Raw genomic sequence first — 10,194 nt, 5'->3', positions numbered from 1 at the left:
AAACAACATTGAGACTGTAGCATGTTTTGTTATCAACTGCTCTTCACAACAATAGGGTAAACCATTAAGGTGAGACTGTAACAACTGGCTTTATATCAAAACTGCTCTTCTCACAGCAATAGGGTAAAACAACATTGAGACTGTAGCACATGTTTTGTTATCAACTGCTCTTCACAACAATAGGTAAACAACATTGAGACTGTAGCACATGTTTTGTTATCAACTGTTCTTCACAACAATAGGTAAACAACATTGAGACTGTAGCACATGTTTTGTTATCAACTGTTCTTCACAGCAATAGGTAAACAACATTGAGACTGTGTAGCACATGTTTTGTTATCAACTGTTCTTCACAGCAATAGGGTTAAACAACATAGAGACTGTAGCACATGTTTTGTTATCAACTGTTCTTTCACAACAATAGGGTAAACAACATTGAGACTGTAGCACATGTTTTGTTATCAACTGCTCTTCACGCAACAATAGGGTAAACAACATTGAGACTGTAGCATGTGTTTTGTTATCAACTGCTCTTCACAACAATAGGGTAAACAACATTGAGACTGTAGCACATGTTTTGTTATCAACTGTTCTTCACAGCAATAGGGAAAACAACATTGAGACTGTAGCACATGTTTTGTTATCAACTGTTCTTCACAGCAATATGGTAAACAACATAGAGACTGTAGCACACATGTTTTGTTATCAACTGCTCTTCACAGCAATAGGGTAAACAACATAGAGACTGTAGCACATGTTTTGTTATCAACTGCTCTTCACAACAATAGGGTAAACAACATTGAGAGACTGTAGCACACATTTTGTTATCAACTGCTCTTCACAACAATAGGTAAACAACATAGAGACTGTAGCACATGTTTTGTTATCATCTGTTCTTCACAGCAATTTGTAAACAACATCAAAACTGTAGCACATGTTTTATCAACTGCTCTTCGTCACAGCAATAGGAAAACAACATTGAGACTGTAGCACATGTTTTGTTATCAACTGCTCTTCACAACAATAGGTTAAACAACATTGAGACTGTAGCACATGTTTTGTTATCAACTGCTCTTCACAACAATTAGATAAACAACATTGAGACTGTAGCACATGTTTTGTTATCAACTGCTCTTCACAACAATAGGGTAAAACAACATTGAGACTGTAGCACATGTTTTGTTATCAACTGCTCTTCACAGCAATAGGGTAAACAACATTGAGACTGTAGCACATGTTTTTCTTATCAACTGAATCTTCAGAGCAATAGGCTAAACAACATAGAGACTGCAGCACATGTTTTGTTATCAACTGCTCTTCACAGCAATAGGAAACAACATTGAGACTGTAGCACATGTTTTGTTATCAACTGCTCTTCAGAGCAATAGGGTAAAAACAACATAGAGACTGCAGCACATGTTTTGTTATCAACTGCTTTTCACAGCAATAGGGTAAACTACATTGAGACTGTAGCACATGTTTTGTTATCAACTGCTCTTCACAGCAATAGGGAAACAACATAGAGACTGTAGCACATGTTTTGTTATCAACTGCTCTTCACAGGCAATGGCTAAACAACATAGAGACTGTAGCACATGTTTTGTTATCAACTGCTCTTTCACAGCAATAGGGTAAACAACATTGAGACTGTAGCACATGTTTTGTTATCAACTGCTCTTCAGCAGCAATAGGGTAAACAACATTGAGACTGTAGCATATTTTGTTATCAACTGCTCTTCCCAACAATAGGGTAAAACAACATTAGAGACTGTAGCACGTGTTTTGTTATCAACTGCTCTTCAGAGCAATAGAGGTAAACAACATTGAGACTGTAGCACGTGTTTTGTTATCAACTGCTCTTCAGAGCAATAGGGTAAAAAAACATTGAGACTGTAGCACATGTTTTGTTATCAACTGTTCTTCACAACAATAGGGTAAACAACATTGAGACTGTAGCACGTTTTTTTCAACTGCTCTTCAGAGCAATAGGGTAAACAACATTGAGACTGTAGCACATGTTTTTTTATTAACTGCTCTTCAGAGCAATAGGGTAAACAACATTGAGACTGTAGCACATGTTTTGTTATCAACTGCTCTTCAGAGCAATAGGATAAACAACATTGAGACTGTAGCACATGTTTTGTTATCAACTGTTCTTCAGCAGTAGGGTAAAACAACATTGAGACTGTAGCACATGTTTTGTTATCAACTGTTCTTCACAGCAATAGGGAAACAACATTGAGACTGTAGCACATGTTTTGTTGTTATGAACTGTTAGATCACAGCAATAGGGTAAACAACATAGAGACTGTAGCACATGTTTTGTTATCAACTGTTCTTCACAACAGTAGGGTAAACAACATTGAGACTGTAGCACATGTTTTGTTATCAACTGCTCTTCACAACAATAGGGTAAACAACATTGAGACTGTAGCATGTGTTTTGTTATCAACTGCTCTTCACAACAATAGGGTAAACAACATTGAGACTGTAGCACATGTTTTGTTATCAACTGTTCTTCACAGCAATAGGGAAAACAACATTGAGACTGTAGCACATGTTTTGTTTTCAACTGTTCTTCACAGCAATATGGTAAACAACATAGAGACTGTAGCACGTGTGTTTTGTTATCAACTCCTCTTCAGAGCAATAGGGTAAACAACATAGATACTGTAGCACGTGTTTTGTTATCAACTGCTCTTCACAACAATAGGGTAAACAACATAGAGACTGTAGCACACATTTTGTTATCAACTGCTCTTCACAACAATAGTGTAAACAACATAGAGACTGTAGCACATGTTTTGTTATCATCTGTTCTTCACAGCAATTGGGTAAACAACATCAAAACTGTAGCACATGTTTTATCATCTGCTCTTCAGAGCAATAGGGAAAACAACATTGAGACTGTAGCACATGTTTTGTTATCAACTGCTCTTCACAACAATTGGTTAAACAACATTGAGACTGTAGCACATGTTTTGTTATCAACTGCTCTTCACAACAATTGGATTTTTGTACAACATTGAAACTGTAGCACATGTTTTGTTATCAACTGCTCTTCACAACAATTGGGTAAACAACATTGAGACTGTAGCACATGTTTTGTTATCAACTGCTCTTCACAGCAATAGGGTAAACAACATTGAGACTGTAGCACGTGTTTTCTTATGAACTGGTCTTCAGAGCAATAGGCTAAACAACATAGAGACTGCAGCACATGTTTTGTTATCAACTGCTCTTCACAGCAATAGGGAAACAACATAAGAGACTGTAGCACATGTTTTGTTATCAACTGCTCTTCAGAGCAATAGGCTAAACAACATAGAGACTGCAGCACATGTTTTGTTATCAACTGCTTTTCACAGCAATAGGGTAAACTACATTGAGACTGTAGCACATGTTTTGTTATCAACTGCTCTTCGCAGCAATAGGGAAACAACATAGAGACTGTAGCACATGTTTTGTTATCAACTGCTCTTCAGAGCAATAGGCTAAACAACATAGAGACTGTAGCACATGTTTTGTTGTCAACTGCTTTTCACAGCAATAGGGTAAACAACATTGAGACTGTAGCACATGTTTTGTTATCAACTGCTCTTCGCAGCAATAGGGTAAACAACATTGAGACTGTAGCACATTTTGTTATCAACTGCTCTTCCAACAATAGAATTGAGCGACACATAGAGACTGTACTGCGTGTGTTTGTTATCAACTGCTCTTCAGAGCTATAGGGTAAAAACATTGAGACTGTAGCACGTGTTTTGTTATCAACTGCTCTTCAGAGCTATAGGGTAAAAAACATTGAGACTGTAGCACATGTTTTGTTATCAACTGTTCTTCACAACAATAGGGTAAACAACATTGAGACTGTAGCACGTTTTTTTTCAACTACTCTTCAGAGCAATAGGGTAAACAACATTGAGACTGTAGCACATGTTTTTTTATTAACTGCTCTTCAGAGCAATAGGGTAAACAACATTGAGACTGTAGCACATGTTTTGTTATCAACTGCTCTTCAGAGCAATAGGGTAAACCACATTGAGACTGTAGCACATGTTTTGTTATCAACCGTTCTTCACAGCAGTAGGGTAAACAACATTGAGACTGTACACATGTTTTTTTATCAACTGTTTTTCACAACAATAGGGTAAACAACATAGATACTGTAGCACATTTTTGTTATCAACTGATCTTCACGAGAATAGGGTAAAAACATTGATACTCTAGCACATGTTTTGTTATCAACTGCTCTTCACAACAATAGGGTAAACAACATTGAGACTGTAGCACATGTGTTATCAACTGTTCTTCACAACAATAGGGTAAACAACATTGAGACTGTAGCACATGTTTTGTTTTCAACTGTTCTTTACAACAATAGGGTAAAGAACATTGAGACTGTAGCACATGTTTTGTGATCAACTGCTCTTCGCAGAAATAGGGTAAACAACATTGAGACTGTAGCACATATTTTGTTATCAACTGCTCTTCACAGCAATAGGGAAACAACATAGAGACTGTAGCACATGTTTTGTTATCAACTGCTCTTCAGAGCAATAGGCTAAACAACATAGAGACTGTAGCACATGTTTTGTTATCAACTGCTTTTCACAGCAATAGGGTAAACAACATAGATACTGTAGCACATGTTTTGTTATCAACTGCTCTTCACAACAATAGGGTAAACAACATAGATACTGTAGCACATTTTTGTTATCAACTGATCTTCACAAGAATAGGGTAAAAACATTGATACTGTAGCACATGTTTTGTTATCAACTGCTCTTCACAAAATAGGGGTAGAGATCATGGAGACTGTAGCACATGTTGTGTTATCAACTGTTTTCACAACAATAGGGTAAACAACATTGAGACTGTAGCACATGTTTTTTATCAACTGCTTTTACAACAATAGGAAAACAACAATGAGACTGTAGCACATGTTTTTTGTTGTCAACTGTTCGTCACAGCAATAGGGTAAACAACATTGATACTGTAGTACGTTTTGTTATCAACTGCTTTTTTGAATTTCTTTACATTTAACCCTTGTTACATAACAGAAGTTTATAATTTTAACATTTGAGTCACTTTTGTTAAAACTACATAACAGCGGATAAAAATGTGTATACAAAAGAAATGTATCGTCAATATAGTCATTGATAAACTATGTTTTAGTAACCCCAGTTTTTTTCTCTCACTATATTGTTTATCAAAAGTAATTTATGTACATTTCAGATGAATTTTAGAATACCAAAATATTAGGCACCAGATAGAATCTCTTCAAAATATGATTATCAGACTTTTGTGATTGTTTGCTTGTTTGGAATTCTGCGCCAAGCTATTCGAGGGCTTTCTTCTCTAGCCATCTCTAAATATTTCTCTCTGACTGAGCTATAAATATCTTAAAAAATTCAATTACTGTTTGGAGCAATAACTTTACTCGAAACACATCAAAAGTTCTTCTTACAAATTACAATTTTTGTATGCTAATTATAAGCAAGTGATTGTAAGGTTTATGTATGCTACAATGTACTCTTTCTATTGGTTATAAATATGTCTGTCAGACAAATTAGTGTGTGTGAATAATTGATTTAAAATGCATGTAAAGAGACAAAGGGGAGCCTCTGGTGTGTTTGATAGTTCAACAGATCAAGAAGGTGAATAGTGTCAGTTTGTGCTACTAATTGATTCATTAGTGTAGAAGCTTTATTGTTGAAGTCATAAAATCTGAGTGGGAAATATTAGAGGGTAGATGTGTCACATGACAGAAGTATGAGGATGTAAAATTAAAACTGATGTGATATTGAAATATTCTGAAATAGTCTTACCTCCTCTCTGATAAAGATCTGTCTTCTTCCCTTTAAGCATTGCTAAGACATTTTCACAATTAGCGCACCAGTATATATACCCTTTCAAACTTACATAATTTCTGAAGATGTACATATGTGAATACTCTCCACCAATAGTATTGTGCCACCTAAATATGCACAACTCTGTCTCCCTCTGCTATGGTGACCATTTATGAACATTCTTCTGTGCCATTTCAGTTTTGTTATCAACAGTTTTGTTTAACTTTGTAAGCAGTCACTTGTTTCAACTGTTTTTTCAATCTATTTCTTGTTATTGAATTATCAGAGATCTTGGTATGAATTTGTGATCAGTATATCACCTATATATATTCCTCTCACAGTTGAGAACACTGCTGGTAAGACTGTATCTGTGGAGGAAGTGCAGGTTCTAATACTTAAGCAGCTAGATTTATATGTTCAGCTAGCAGCATCTGTTTTTCAAGTGATGATGTTTCTCAGGTAGAAGATAATCAGTGATACGAAGATTAGGCTTCAGAAGTAGAGTGGCTTCCTTTTTAACTACTACCATAGCTTCGTCTTCCACAGAAGTATACTATCACAAGTTTTAGCTACTACCATAGGTTCAACCTCCAATGAAGTATACTATCACAAGTTTTAGCTACTACCATAGGTTCAACCTCCACAGAAGTATACTATCACAAGTTTTAGCTACTACCATAGCCGTCTTCTGGACGTATTCTATCACAAGTTTTAGCTACTCCCATAGGTTCGTCTTCCACAGAAGTATACTATCAGTCTTGCCAACAAGCTTTCTGTGGCTAAGGTGACAATTTCTTACCATGTTGTTTGATTGTGGAATCTTCAGTCTTCTTACTTTCCTGATATCAAGCAGTCCTCCGTCATACCTTCTGTTTTTCTAGATACAATAGTTTTTATACTTCCCCTGTTCTCACTGTGTTTCTGCATTCTTTCCAGATTCAGAGGTCCCCCAAGCATTCCTACTGTTCCGGACTGGGACGTTAATGTGGTCCTTCATGCCTTAACTTTGTATTCCTTTACACCACCTTTCCCATGCTCCTTGTTTTATCTGTCTCTTCAGACCTATTTTCGTCTCTCAGTCTGTGGATGTTACCAGTCTTTGTTTGTTTGCCATTGATGTTTTATGTAACTTTTATCACTCTTCCTATCTTTTTTCTCCCTCAGACTGTGGCAATTTTGGAGGTTGTTTCTCCTTTCTCTTATTTCCCTTCTATCTTCCATGTTTACCCCCATCCTGACCTCAATAGACTTCTGTTTCTGGTCAGGGCCCTACATTGTTCTATTTTATTTACACCTACTCTTGGGGGTATGCACAATATTTTTTTTCTCTTTTCATCACACAGATCCTGCTCTGTTGCAAGTGGTGCCTGACAAAATATTCTTTAACTCATTTGTGGCTTTGCACACTCACCAATGAGATGGAGTATTCTACAAGATTGCTGGAGAGTTATCTATCTTATGATAACTGCTTTATAAACATTTCCACTCCAGACCACACCATCTGTGGACTGCATGGCTAAAGCAGAATGGGATAGCTGTCTATCCCTGCCATACCTTGAGTGAAGAATTTGGGTTATGAAACCTCATCTGTGTCGTTTAGGTTAGGAATGTACACAGCTAATACTGTTTTACCACTGGTTGCTCTTCTCAGAATAGATTGTACTTGTGCACATCCTTTCTTTCCTGGCCATAAAAGATTAATTTCCTACTTTGAGAGTGAAGTGCATAACTGTTCCAGAATTGGGCTTCTGTTTCATCTTGCAGCTCATCCATCCATTCTGGACAGTTGCTTTCCTCTTGTTTCTCTTTTGTGACTATAACAGTCTCTTCAGTTTTGGAGGTAAGATGATACCACAAATAAACAGACTCTTACCTTTCCTCACACATTTTCTCCCGCTATTGGTCGTCGTTTGGATCCTACCAATTCTTGGAAGTGAATATTGAGCAGGAACAGCAGAGGGAGATAGCTATGCCAATATAGATGGTGCAGTGTTATTGGTGGAAAGTAGTGATGTGATATGCACACATTGAGAAAAGGTGCAAAATTGATGGGGTACATTGAATGTTGTGCTAATTATGAATTTTTTTTTAGCAATACTTATAGAAGAGAAGGAGATCAGATTTAGTAACTGTTAGAAGTAGATTTTCAGTGCAAGAAAGTGCTTAGTTTCTAATACTTTTGATGCAAAGTTTATAAACATGTACTGATAATAGAATTGTTGGATTAAATTATGTAAATAGTTGGTGGAGTACACTACAAGGTCGATCAAATTCTGTAAATCTTTATTGAAAGGTTTAAAACACTTTCTCTTATGAAAAAAAAAAAAATTTTGAAATCTTATAATGTTTATTACCTACAAAAATATTAAGTGTTTCAATAAATGTTTTTCTTTTGTAGTAAATTAAGAGCAAAGATAGGCCTCAAGCCATTACAACTTCAAGAAGAAATACCTGGTAAGATGAAGCTAATTAAACAGATTGCATGTAAAATTACGTTATTTTCTATTTGTTTAAATTTGTAACTTTGTTTTAAAGAAACGTGTATTGGTTGTGGTGAGATTTTTTCTTGTTTGTGCAGGTCTCGAGCAAGCTGATGGTGACAATGATGGTGAGGAAGAAGACAGGAAAGAAGTGTTTGTTAAGACGGAAAACATTTCGGATAAAAAAAAAGGAAGAAACTAGTGAAAAGTTAAAGATTCAGAAAAGAGGAAAATAGCTGATAAATTAAGGTGGGTTTTCTTAGAAGATTGGTATGTTGTAAGAGGGTTGTAATGTAATTTGTCAGGCTTAACAATGAGGGTTGTAATGTGTAATTTGTCAGGCTTAACAATGAGGGTTGTAATGTGTAATTTGTCAGGCTTAACAATGAGGGTTGTAATGAGCAGTTAGTCTGGCTTAACAATGAGGGTTGTAATATGTAATTTGTCAGGCTTAACAATGAGGGTTGTAATGTGTAATTTGTCAGGCTTAACAATGAGGGTTGTAATGTGCAATTGGTCTGGCTTAACAATGAAAATGTTGATAAATAGTAGGATAATAAAAACACTTATGCATGATTGGAAACATCTATATTTTTTGTCAATTCAACTGTTAACTTTTTTGCCCTGTAGTGATTATATAGATGTCAGTGAAAGATTCAAATTATTACTTGAAGGATTTTAGTGAGTGCCTAATGTAATACAGACTGTCGTTATTTTTTGGTATTATGTTTGATTTGATTAATTCGATGTTGTTTTTTTTATATATTTGACTTTAGATGTAAAGTTGTAAATTATTATTACTAGTACCTCTGTTTAATGAAGTGGCTTTACTATGTGTTCCCTGGCCTGAACCTTGGCTTGAAATGTCACCTTTTACAATTTTTTATTTGATCATTAGAGATAGGTTAAATTGTTCACAATGCTCATTTGTGTATCATCTAAGGATCCAGCTTGAATACCTTTTCTTGCCAGGTTTCACGTTTTATTGAACCAAATATATATATATCTTTTATGTTAAACTATAAAATCTTTCACGCCTTCACTTGAATCTTTAGTAAGAAACTATTATATAATTCTAAATTTTGTCGCATGGTGTCAAACATTCACTGGTTAAATTATGTCTTCAGTATTTTCATCATCTGTAAGAAATGCTAAATAGATATCTCACAACAATAGTTCATTAAAGCTTCAGAAATAGATCAACTTTTCAAAGAAGGTAAACAAAACATTATTAAATTTTTCAAATTTTAATAGAATTGTGAAAATTTCAATCCAATCATTGGGAACCAGAAAAGGTCTGGAAGAAGTTACTTCATACTTGTGTCAAAGAACATCCAGCTTTTATATTCTGTAATGATGCTGTATACATGAAGACCTTAGTGTCTGTCATTTTCTTCTGTAATAGTGCTATATATAACCTGTGTATGTGAAGCCCTAAACTTCCAGCACTTTCTATAACAGTGTTATCATTATTAAAAACCTGTCTGTGAGAGCTACACTTCTGTCATTTTCTGTTAGTAATGCTCATATTTGTCATGTACAGTTAGAGTCATCTTCATTTGGGCTTCATGTACCCAGTATGTATAATCAGTATTTTTATGTCACAAGTTGGATTATATATTTGCTCCTCAGTAAAACAAAAGGTCTGGGAGAATCTGATTCAGAGGGTGAAGATGTGTTGTCATGGGTGAAGAAAAGCCGAGAGTTGCAGGAAGAAAGAGAGAAAGCAGATAAACGGGTAAGTTTTTCACTTTTTTTTAATTACCTTAATTTACTGTTTGTTATGAGTTGAAGACTTTGTGATGCTATTTTTAAATTGGATTGGTTTTTCATGAAGACTAGAAATTAGTCTAAACACTTTT

At 35.4% G+C, this 10,194-nt stretch overlaps 1 pseudogene across 1 annotated transcript in view; it reads left to right on the top strand.

Moving 5' to 3' along the window:
• The first annotated feature begins 8,209 nt into the window (after positions 1 to 8,209).
• LOC143242476 (U4/U6.U5 tri-snRNP-associated protein 1-like) overlaps positions 8,210 to 10,194 on the top strand; it is a 34,300-nt pseudogene continuing 32,315 nt past the window's right edge. The window contains exons 1-3 of the transcript XR_013022805.1: positions 8,210 to 8,306; positions 8,431 to 8,581; positions 9,965 to 10,070. The product of XR_013022805.1 is annotated as a U4/U6.U5 tri-snRNP-associated protein 1-like (transcript). The remainder of the gene's footprint in view (positions 8,307 to 8,430; positions 8,582 to 9,964; positions 10,071 to 10,194) is intronic.

The sequence above is a fragment of the Tachypleus tridentatus genome, unplaced genomic scaffold, assembly GCF_004210375.1.
Source record: "Tachypleus tridentatus isolate NWPU-2018 unplaced genomic scaffold, ASM421037v1 Hic_cluster_2, whole genome shotgun sequence".
In the NCBI taxonomy this organism is placed as follows: Eukaryota; Metazoa; Arthropoda; class Merostomata; order Xiphosura; family Limulidae; genus Tachypleus; species Tachypleus tridentatus.
Note: the sequence above shows the minus strand (reverse complement) of the source record. Positions and strands in the feature narration are given on the sequence as shown.